The 11954-nt window shown below is 37.9% G+C and overlaps 1 non-coding gene across 1 annotated transcript; it reads right to left on the bottom strand.

Annotated features, from left to right (window-relative positions):
• Nucleotides 1-9222: 9222 nt before the first annotated feature.
• Nucleotides 9223-9295, bottom strand: TRNAA-UGC (transfer RNA alanine (anticodon UGC)). Its single transcript has one exon. It is a non-coding gene; the product is annotated as a tRNA-Ala (tRNA).
• Nucleotides 9296-11954: the final 2659 nt, after the last annotated feature.

Genomic DNA, 11954 nt, shown 5'->3' with positions numbered 1-11954 from the left:
ATAAAATGAACCATGTTTTTTTTCTAAGGTGTACCACCTAATAAAAAAATTCACCCATTGTAAATAATTTTCTAAAATCCATAGAAAATTAAATCAAAATCCAACCACTTTTCATGGATCACTAATTCAATGAACGTGCTACGTGGGAGTGTGGGTGGTGTTGTCTACTAGTTAGTCATTGTTGTCAATATGATCGGTTCATCAGTCTTGATTCAGTAGTATCCACGTATTGTGGTTTATCTAGTTTTTGGTATTCTAATGGTCACGATGTTGAAGTCAAGGGTACAATATGTATGTCTTTTTTATTTTCTATCTAATATGGGGTTTGTGTGTTGCATATTAGGAAGCTTTTGGTTGCATAAGTGGGTAGATCATGTCAACATTTTTGTAGAATGTGGTCTGCTTGGGGTGGTCAATGATTCTCTATATGAGTTGATACTTTGTCAATCTCTTATCTATTTTTGTCATGATGTTTTGCATACATTTTTTTCATCTATGTGATATGTGTATCTTGTTATCATCTGAATTGCACCTCATATATTCCTCTATCTATAGAGAGAATTTTCCACTATAGAAATCGAACCTTATTATTAAGGTCGTCCTTTCCAATTTATGGCTCTTTCATTGCCACTAATTCCATATGATCCTGCTATGTGTGATGAGTTCTTATCCTCTTATAGTAAGTAGACTAGTTCTATTTGAGATAAGATACAACTTTTACAATGACACCCAAAGGCTTAGGGAAGGTTTTGAATCTTCCTTACCTTGGAGAGGTTTTTCCAATAGCTTGTCAGCACTTAGCTAATGAGAACATTCTAAAGGTGTTGCAAAAACAAACCCATATCATTCTAGATCCTAAGAAAGTTCGTACCACCTTAGATGTCTCAGTAGCAATGATATTTGATCCATTTTGGAAGTTGTTGTATCAATTTCTTTAGGACATGTTCATGCCTGCCAAGACTTCATCCAATTACTTATCTAAGGAGTTTTTCACTACCTCCCAAACGGTGCTTAAAGACATAGTCATTGACTGGAGTTCATACATTTGTACAAAATTAGATCAGTATTTTATCAACATGACTAGGGAAAGTGTGACTTATGTCACCTATGGGTCTTATTTGTATACTTTTCTAATATACTCTGCCCCTACTAAGGAAATTTCACACCTTCTGGAAACTCTCCAATGGTTTGTTCTCCTCCTACTAAAGATTATGAACCCATCCTTAAAGATAATGATTATTCTACTCCTTTGGTGACTCAAAGAAAGTACTTAAAACATGTAGCTGAAACTGTTCCAATTCCAAATCCTTCAGTGTCAATCTCTACACTACATCAGGAAATGCTCTTCCTACATGTCTAACATCTACAAATTTGTTTTAGGCACACAAAGATAATAGTATAGAGATATCTATTCCTTCTCTACACCACCTAGTAGTAGGAGATGCCATTCTTTTCTTGTGTAAGGATATTAAAAGCTCCATAGAGATATCAATTACTACTTGTATTCACCAATTATCTTCTTCTCTTTTTATGAGGAGATGTAGCGGTCCAAGGAGGAGTTATGCAAGGTCACTATAGAGCTTGCCTCCACCACTAAAGAAACCCTATCTAAAATCTATTCAAACAAATGGAGCGGCATACTAAATTGTTAGAAGCCCAGAAAGTGGAGATATCCTCTTTGCAAGCCCAATTAAGTAAAGCAAAAATTCAGGTAGCTATTGTTACTAAGGAAAGAGATTATCTTTCTAATGAAAAACCAAGAGTTCAAAGCTTCAAACCAAGAGATCGTCTTTGTTGTTGCCCAAACAATAGAGTTACAATCACTAAACTCCACAATTGATAGTCAAAATACTAAGATCAAGGAGTTGAAAGAATAGGCTCAGTCACGCTCTGTTCCACCAAGTCCTAGCGTATCCCTAGTGCCTTCTTTCTCAACTACAGACTTGGCTACTCTCTAATGTGGTGCAATGCTATGCCTGCTATTTCAAGCTAGGGTGGAGAGATTACAATCTAGAATGGAACTTTTATGGACTTGGTTTGACAAATTTATAGAATATATCCCAGCAAATCACTTCTTTTTTGTGCATTATCAACAACAAAATCTAGTCTTTTATATGAAGTTCTCCACTATGGATTTGCATCCTCCAAAGGATGGATGGAGTGGTGCTTGGTCCTATGATCTCCTTATGGAAGTGGTTAGGATAGAATTACAGTTGACACCATGTTGATGTCTTACATGTATATTCGAGGTGAACTTGTGATTCCAAAAGACAAGGATTTGTCTTGGTATGTGGGGGGATTATTTTCCAAGTTGCTCTTTATGTTCGATATCTAGCATTAAGGATAGATGAGATTTTCCAAGCTTATTTATCCAAAGTAGCTGACTATCTTGAAGTTTCTTGGCATTTGATGGTAGATTCTACTTTCTTGAATCATCACAATCAAAAACTTTTGTGCATTTATAAAATGCTAACCAACTATAGGAGGATATTTTAGCCCATATGTCTAAACAATCCCCTTTTGATACATCCTTATTTGAAGCTTATAATTGCCAATCTATTTTAGGTCCATTAGTATTACTTTCACTCATTTACTATCAATAGATGGCCCATAGATTTTATTCTTATGTGTCCATATTTCAATTGACTCCACTAATTATTCCTCCTCTTTTTCAACCTCAAGTAGATCCCCAAATTCATGTTTTTACTCATTGGTCATTAATTGTAGATTGTGTTTTCTCACCTACTCTTCCTTGTCCTCCACAGTCTCCTACACTCCTTCCTACTTTTCTAGCATACTTCTTAACTCCTTTCTTATCAGATTCTATTAAACTACTTGAATCTCTATCTTTAAATATTTCTTCTTTCTATGATTTTGCATATCCTTCACTTCATCCTTTAATGCTTGTTCCTCTTCCTTCTTTCACATCTTTCACTCTTGGTCCACCTCGATTGGTTAGTGGGGAATGAAAGACTCCTATACAAGCTTATCAAAGTTATTTGCAGTTTGTCTAAATATATTATCAATCTACTAATTCTTTAGTCTGATTGGTTGCACATTTTGCTTGGTACTCAACATGCATACATTGTCATTGTCATAATGATCAGAAGCCAATACCTAAATTGTACATTAATGCTGATGTGGATATTGATCCTTCATCAGTTAGAAATATTGTATTTCCATGCTCTTTGTTTTCTAAGTAGATATCTTGTACTTATGGAGAGAATGTGTTATTTGTAGTTTTTTCAAAATCCTCCCAAGACATTTGTTTAATCCCTCTACTTATACAGATTTAGAAATCATCAATCTTTTAAGTGCAATACACTTCATTGACTATATATATCTAATTTATGTATGTGGTGTATGAGTTGTATGTGAAGGGGTCATGGTTTGATGAAGTTAATCGAGATTATGGTTCATTGTTTATTAGTGATTGCCTAGTTTTCATGAATTGCAATGGATAGAAAAAACCTCCTATATCCTTTACAAGTGTGTTATGCTTTTATCTTTTTAGGATGAGTTAATGGATACATATGTTTTTCTTTCATTATAAATTTTTGCCAGACGCAGGTCATTGGCTAGAGTTGTGGATTTATTTGAGTTAGATTTGGTGATTGAAGATGGTCATTTTAGACCTTTTATTCACTTTTTCCAAGGCCACGAGGATGCTTCCTATCTAAGTATGGGGATATGTAGAGGGTTGAAATGACTCAAATTATAGTCCACTAGAGACTTGTCCCGAGAGCTGTTCCTATCCTTGAGGAGGAGGAAATATCATCTTCAGATGATGAGGAAAAAGTTCACCAACCTGACATCACCCCACTGGAAAAGCCATTGCCGCATTGGGTGAAGCAGCTTTATGACCACAATAATCCTATGCCTACATCTGTTGAGGAGAAGGCAGATAAGGACCAAGGAGGTCTTAGAGAATAGAGGAGCAAAGAAGGGCTTTTGTTCACATAGTCAATATGGCCTTGATGGCTGAGATTATGAGAGAAGTAAAGGAGCCAACTAACTTAGAAAAAGCAATTGTAGATCCAATATGTAAGGCAGCTCAAGTCGAGTATGACAACATAATGAAGAATGACAACTTTGCTAGAAGGTTATTGGCACCAAGTGGAAGGTAAAGTACACGGCTCATGGTACCTTAGAAAAGTACAAAGCCAGACTGGTTGCCTAGGGATTTTTACAGGTTGAAGGGTTTGATTTTCAAGAGTCATTTGGCCCACTTGCCAGAATGACTACTATTCGCACAATACTTGCAAAGTGGCCATCCACAAGCACTGGCCATTTTGCCAAATGGATGTTAAGTCAGTATTCTTAAATGGTGACCTCAAGGAGGAGGTGTACATGGCTTAGCCACTAGGGTTTGAGGCTCCCCATTTTGAGAACAAAGTGTGTAAGTTAAAGAAGACATTGTGTGGGTTGAAACAAGCCCCCAAAGCATGGTACCAACGGATTGATAAGTTCTTTTTAAGCTTAAACTTCAAAATATGTGCCTCAGATGCTAACTTGTATGTTTACATGGATGGTGAAAAGTCTGTAGTGATTGTCCTATATGTGGACGACCTTCTTATTACAGGTGACTATGAAGATATGATCAACCAAACTCGAAAGGCTTTGAGTTCTAAGTTTGAAATGACAGACTTGGGCTTGCTGCACTATTGTTTGGAGATTGAAGTCTGGCAAGAGCGAGGAAAGATTTTCATCTCTCAGAAGAAGTATGCATAGGATATCTTGAAGGCATTTGGCATGACTTATGATTGCAAGGAGATAGCTACACCTATGGAGGTTAATGCAAAGTTATCCGTTGAGGATATATCAGTACTAGTAGACATTGGGAGGTACAGAAGGTTAGTCGGCAGTCTGATCTACTTGTGTAACACCATACCAGATATAAGTTCTAGTAGACATTGGGAGGTACAGTCTGATCTACTTGTGTTGTCCATATATCAGTTTTGCTCTTGGTATTTTAATTGGGTTCTCAAACAAGCCTCATGAGAGTCACTGGAAAGCTGGGATGCGAGTGCTCAGATACTTGAAAGAAACTATTGACTATGGTATCACATACAGTTCCACAACTTCTCTTGTGGGGAACTATGAATCAGATTGGCTAGGAGACATTGATTCCAGGAAATCAATTTCTGGTTATTGTTTCTCTTTGGGTTCATGAATTTTCTCTTGGATTAGTAAGAAGCTGCCAACAGTGGCATTGACTTCTATTGAAGAAGTAGAGTACAAGGTAGCTTGTTTTGCTGCATGTGAAGCAGGTTTGGTTGAGAAGGATCCTATGGCATATGGAAGTGCAGGATGAAGAACCAATTGTGCTAAGATATGACAATTAGAGTTGCGTCACCATTGCCAAAAATCTAGTGTTTCATACGTGCACCAAACATATAGAGATCTAGTATCACTATGTGCGTGATTTGATCGAGGACAGGATAGTGGAATTGGTCTACTATTCAACAATGGAGCGGATATCTTCATCAAAGCACTTATGAAAGATCTGCTTCAAGTTCATCTTCAGAGACTCAGCATTGGGCTGAGGAGATAGTTCACATGTGGGTAAACATTGAGGGGGGGTGTTTTATGCTCAATGCCCCACCCTCATAAGGTGCAAGCAATGATCCATGGTGCTCAAAGTTGTAAGGCCCCCATCATGAGGAGAAGCCATATGTGAGTCCAGATATTGGTTGAGTCTTGACTTGTATGTCAGATGAGGTCTATGTAACCAGATGGCAAAAAGGTCTAATCTTTGGGCTAGATGGAGTATTAAGCTGGTAGCAACTCGAGGCACATTGCATCGAGTTGTGAGGTAAAGGGAATATTCTCTGGCCGACTAGTGGAGGCTCATATGGTAGTCAGTCAGGCCGACCTAACTGCCTTCATGGGCTATAAAAGCTAAACCCCTTCGTAGCTATACATCATCTATCTTTTACCCAGTCATAGTTGTTCCAGCTAGCCTTAAGCTCTTCACCTATCTTTTGTCTAGATCGCCATCTAAGCTTCACAGTGGAATCACATAGGTGAACAAAGCCATCTTTGTATCAGTTGTTTGGAGCTAAAGATTTTTTTAAAAAATTCTCCTCTTATCTGTTGTATACCTTCTATCTCTTTCTCAGATTCTTTTTGCTACGTCGTGTAATTTTTATAGGTATGCATGAACTCAATAGTTAATTCATATAAATAGTTTGTAGTGAGTATTTGCAAAGGCTTGCTTATAAACATGCAACAATCTTGATGTAGTCTACTCTTCATATGATGTGTAGGTTATTGTAATTATTTGTAGATGATATTTTGCATCATTGAAAGCACTTTTATTTTGTTAATATTTTAGATATATTTGTGAAATACTCTAGTAAGTATTCACACCATTTTGATCAATCTTGCTAATGTGTTATTTGGGTCTAGAGAAGCTAAGTACATGCTTTTTATACTCTTTATCAAAATTATCATCCATGGTTTCTTTTATTTTTGTGTGATTTCATGAATGCATACATTTGATGTTATAGACATTTTGAGGTATAAGCTTTTGTTTATCTTTGTAGATGAAATTTTGATATTACAAAATTCTACATTGATATGACCCCGAGGGGTACACCTATAAGAAATCGTCTATATAACGTGTGTTCAAAGGGTATTTCAAAATACACTTTCTTTACATGTTATAAGGCTATAGAATGATCCCTTTTACTTTACTAAGCTTATGGGTTTCTTTCAAATTACAATTAAAAAATCCATTTTAAAATATAATCTTGCAAAATTTTAGTAAGCACAATACCATTTCCTTTAAACTCATGTGGTATCTTACATGTTTTATAAGGTGGACTCCCTATGGATATGACATGTGAAAGAGTATTTAATGCAATATCTAAAATTTACAATATTGCTTTGATGTAGTTTTTCCATTTTATATGTTTCTGGGCTATATTAACTTGAAGATGATTCTTGACCTACTTAGAAGCATGGATGAAATACCATTATGAATGCATATATGTGGACATAGAGATTAAGGCATTGTTGCGAACTATGCTACGAATCATATCACCGACGACAAAGAAAGACATTCCTTTGTTGCCGGACGTGGAGAGCTCTGTTTTCTAAAGAAACCATCAAGGCATGGCTGATCTAAAAAAGGGAATTACATAGTCATAGGGAAGTAGGCATGAGAAGATTGATCTCTGAGTAGATGCATCAATTATCCACGTCATACTATGACAAATCAAAGCTTGTTTGGGAGGGCCATAACGAGCGTTTGGGATCAGTGAAAAGATTTGTTGAAAAGATAAGCAGTATGGACATAGCTTTGAACAATGTAACGCAAAGCTTTTAAGGTCATAGATGGCTTCTTGGTCCAGGTATTTGTAAAGTCCCAACCGAGTTTGGAGGACATGACAATGGAGCTACAATGGCTTCAAGCTCACGTGCACGATATTTTAATCAAAGTAGCAATTTGATCATCTCTTTTTATTAAGGTATTTAGGGTTTTTTAAAAAACAAGTGTTTTCCATGTCCAAACGGAAATCGTAACACAAATAAGGAAAGCTTTAGATGTCTCAAGTGGTGGAAGTCTTGAGCTAGTGATTGGGAAGACTAGACAAGGATATGGTTCAGACTGTGCTTAGGTGTCCTACTAGGGGTAGAGCCTTGTAGACCACTAAAGCAAGGGAAGAATAAGATATGGTTCGGACTGCACTTAGGTGTCCTACTAGGGGTCTCCTAGGGGTAGAGTCTTGTAGACCACTAAAGCAAGGGAAGAATAAGATATTGCAAAATCGGCAGGCTGAGTGAGCATGTGAATGTAAATACTCTAGGCATGGCCTTTAACGTTGGTATGTATAACTATTCATGTAAAGCAAGTGGAGTACATGAATAGCAGCTAGGTGAGGATGCATCAAGGCTCATCGTGTGCCATGTGCTTCTCTTTTGGCCACAAGTCTATCTTGAACTAGCCATTTCCATGATCTAGAGCCATCGACTAATTTGGTTGGCATGCTTGCGTTGACATGCCCCTTTAAATAATTTAAATGATTGGCATAAAGTCTGCCTTAAACTAGTGATTTAGACGATTGGTAGGAGTTGATGTACCATGTGCTTTTCTATTGGCCATAAGTTTGTCTTAAACTAGTCATTTCCATGATCTATAGGGAGTATCGAGCCATTGAATAAATTGGTTGGCATGTTTGCCTTGGAAAGTTGAACCTAGCTATGTGACCAAAGTTTTTGAAGTGAACAGATATTCTACTATGCCTTTGGAATGTGGTGCGCAAGGTTTGAGCTCACACACCCCCATAACTCAACCCACACCCCAACCACTACGCCACAACCCCATTGGCACAATAAAAGACTCAACTCATCCAAAAATCCTCAAAGAATCACATCTTCCTTCTTCTAGTGCTCTTGTCATAAGCTAAAGAATAACATCTTCCTTCTTCTAATGCTCTTGTTATCCCAGCTTATGACAATGGAGGAGTATGCCTACTATAAGGCCTCTAAAGCTTAGTCACAACTAAGCTACGACGCATCGCTACGATTCGTAACCTATGAAATCTTCGATTTGACGGTGACGCTTCCAAAGAAGAAGCAAGTCTTCTATCTAGCACGTGATGGCCAAATAAATGGCTAGAGATCGAAGCGAAGTAACCTATGAAATCTTCGATTTGACGGTGACGCTTCCAAAGAAGAAGCAAGTCTTCTATCTAGCACGTGATGGCCAAATAAATGGCTAGAGATCGAAGCGAAGTAACCTATGAAATCTTCGATTTGACGGTGACGCTTCCAAAGAAGAAGCAAGTCTTCTATCTAGCACGTGATGGCCAAATAAATGGCTAGAGATCGAAGCGAAGTAACCTATGAAATCTTCGATTTGACGGTGACGCTTCCAAAGAAGAAGCAAGTCTTCTATCTAGCACGTGATGGCCAAATAAATGGCTAGAGATCGAAGCGAAGTAACCTATGAAATCTTCGATTTGACGGTGACGCTTCCAAAGAAGAAGCAAGTCTTCTATCTAGCACGTGATGGCCAAATAAATGGCTAGAGATCGAAGCGAAGCGAAGTTCTGTTTCTGTGCTAACATAACAACGCATTCATGCTGTTCTCATTGAAATTCCATCCAAGCGCACCCCACGTACGCAGAGACATAGAACAAGCTCATTACCGGCACGGCCGCTCTACCAAAACGGACCTCCTTAGGAACTGCGTAAACAGCAGCGGAGCGCTATTGGAGATGACGGGCATCGATCCCGCTACCTATCGCATGCAAAGCGATCGCTCTACCATTTGAGCTACATCCCCAGATGTTTAAACTCGGTAATGAGGATCCCCATCATGGGCCACTCATGCAAGCCTGACAGTGACTCCATCTGTGCCGTGACCAAGGCCTTCGGAAGGTCTCACAAAAGATATCGCCTTCAACACGCACGATAACATTCGTTTTGTCGCGTGGGTCATGTTGCTTTTCGCGCAATTTCTTAAATGGGCTATAAACGATGGCTGAAGATAAACATCAGTATGGGCCCCAGATTTTCGCGGACGTGTCGGTTCTCTCCCGGTGACTTGCCGGTAGCTTAAATTTTTATATTTATTTGAATAATAAATTTGGATGATGCAAACTTGTCATCGTCTTCTCACGCGGGCGCATGGTTCTGAGGGTCTGCCTCTGACAGACAAGGTACAATGTTCGAAACCCAGGTAGTTAGTTGAGGAGAGACCAAACCTCATTTTAGAGGCCTTTTTAATCTGTGGGACCCATAATTACCTGGTACGGGCTGAACCCGTCAAAATCTATGGGGCCCGTGCTGAGATATATCCACAGCCATAAACGATGATATGCATGGGATAATTCAGGTATTCATTCCATGCCTCGTGCCGTTTCTTACCACCACTTTCCAGCAAGCCTATATGGGCACACCATTTTGAAGACCGGGCTTGGCATCAAAGGAAAGGAAAGGCTTCAAGGCTCGTTCTTCTTACCCTCGTTTCCTTGGTGGGACGCTTTCATTTTGCTATCGAGGCTGAAAGACTTTTCTATAATGGAGTGTCTTTGAACTATCTCTATCTAGTAGGGCCACTTCTTCCTATAAATAGAGCCTCGTCTAGTGACATGACCGCAAAGACGACCGACATACACATGTGAATTTCACATAGATTAGATAGCTTAATAAGCTATGCATCTCTATCCTATTAAACGATTTTCCTCCATCATATTTGCTTGGGAGCCAAGTCGGAAACTTTTGAGTTTCAAAATCATCCTCACATTGAGATTCAATTGCTCTATTCTAGGCCCGTGCCATTCTTACAAACAAAGTGCACTAAATTCTGGATTTGTTTTTCAAATCAATGGTGCTCTACCCAAGGCTTTGCATGAAAGAAGCCAAGGCTTGATGATAAAATATTCGAAGGCCGCAAACAACATAACAACTCTAAAGACCAACACGAACGACGCATACCAATCCAGATTATCACCACGGAGCCCAAACATAGAAGAAAACAAGGGCGTGTAACTTTGAGGTTAATTGATAGATTTTAGAAATGGAGCATTTAATATTTAAGCTTACATTTTGCATAGTATGGAACATGAAGAGTCTTTTAATGCTAAAATGGTGACTTAATGGCAAATAATGTACAATGTCTCCTATTGCACACATGAATGTGTGTAGAATGAAAAACATTGCAAGGAATTCAATTTATCATACCCAAAAGCATGTTAGAGGATACAACAATGGTGTTGGATCCTAAAGAGTTATGGATCACTTAGATGCCCTTGAGAAACAATTCGAAATTTTACACTATCCATCTCTTCCTAAGTCACTTATCCTCTGTGTGTGTGTGTGTGCGCGCGTGCGCGTGCGTTTCTTAAAGGTGAGCAATTAACCCCCAATCACATGATAAAGGCTATTATATGTCCGCTTCATTGAAGCACAATGCTTTAGCACATGGTTGATAAGTCCAAGGGAGGGGGGATGTTGCAATCTAGGACAATTTGCATGGCCTTGAGTTCTTAAAGAGCTTTAGTTTAATGGTAGTCATGCTTATTGTTCATGCCGGCCTACACTTGTGGACATAGAGAGAGAGAGAGAGAGAGAGAGAGAGAGAGAGAGAGAGAGAGAGAGAGAGAGAGAGAGAGAGAGAGAGAGAGAGAGAGAGAGAGAGAGAGAGAGAGAGAGAGAGAGAGAGAGAGAGAGAGAGAGAGAGAGAGAGAGAGAACCAAGGAAATAGGCAAAATGCTACAAGAAAATCTGTCTTTTAATACCAACAAGCATCTTCTTATTCTCTTTGAAGTGTAGAGGAGAGAAATTATAGTAGGATTAGCAATAAATCAATGAATATTAGCATCAACTAGATGAGATTAAAAGAAGTGAATAAATTTTTTATCTAAAAACAACGAGAATGGGTGTGAACATGACCATGTTGTGCAATGCACTAGGATGCCCTTTCATATGATCCAACATAAAAGAAAAGGAGGATAAGAGATTTGCAACATCAAATATGATATATGATTCATCTACTACTAATTATATGGGTACCTTTTTTGTAGTGTAATTTAAGTGAAAAGCATGTATTTTATTGAGAAATGTTGTAGTGAGTGCTGTTTTGATAATTGGAAATGAAATAAGTGAAATGGAATTGATGTGTTACATTTTAGGGTTTTAGATTAAATAAAAATGATGAAAATTTGTCTAAATTTTTCATTTTAAAGAAAAAAATTGTAAAAATAAAGGATAATTGTTTGTTATTAATGAATGAAATATTTTTCAAAAAGTTAACTTATTTTAAATGAATTTAGAAATCAAATCACATGCATTGCCTATGCATATATCAAAGTAAATAGGAATTTTAGTATATGAAATTGTAGTTTTTGACATAATTAGTAAAAAAAAGTAAGAAATTTAATGAAAGATAATTAACTATTGCTGCTTTGAGAGAATTCTATTTCAAGAATATGCCATGCACA

The sequence above is a fragment of the Lygodium microphyllum genome, chromosome 26 (genome assembly GCF_053477565.2).
Source record: "Lygodium microphyllum isolate KBCC chromosome 26, Lygodium_microphyllum_v1.1.10, whole genome shotgun sequence".
Classification (NCBI taxonomy): Eukaryota; Viridiplantae; Streptophyta; class Polypodiopsida; order Schizaeales; family Lygodiaceae; genus Lygodium; species Lygodium microphyllum.
Note: the sequence above shows the minus strand (reverse complement) of the source record. Positions and strands in the feature narration are given on the sequence as shown.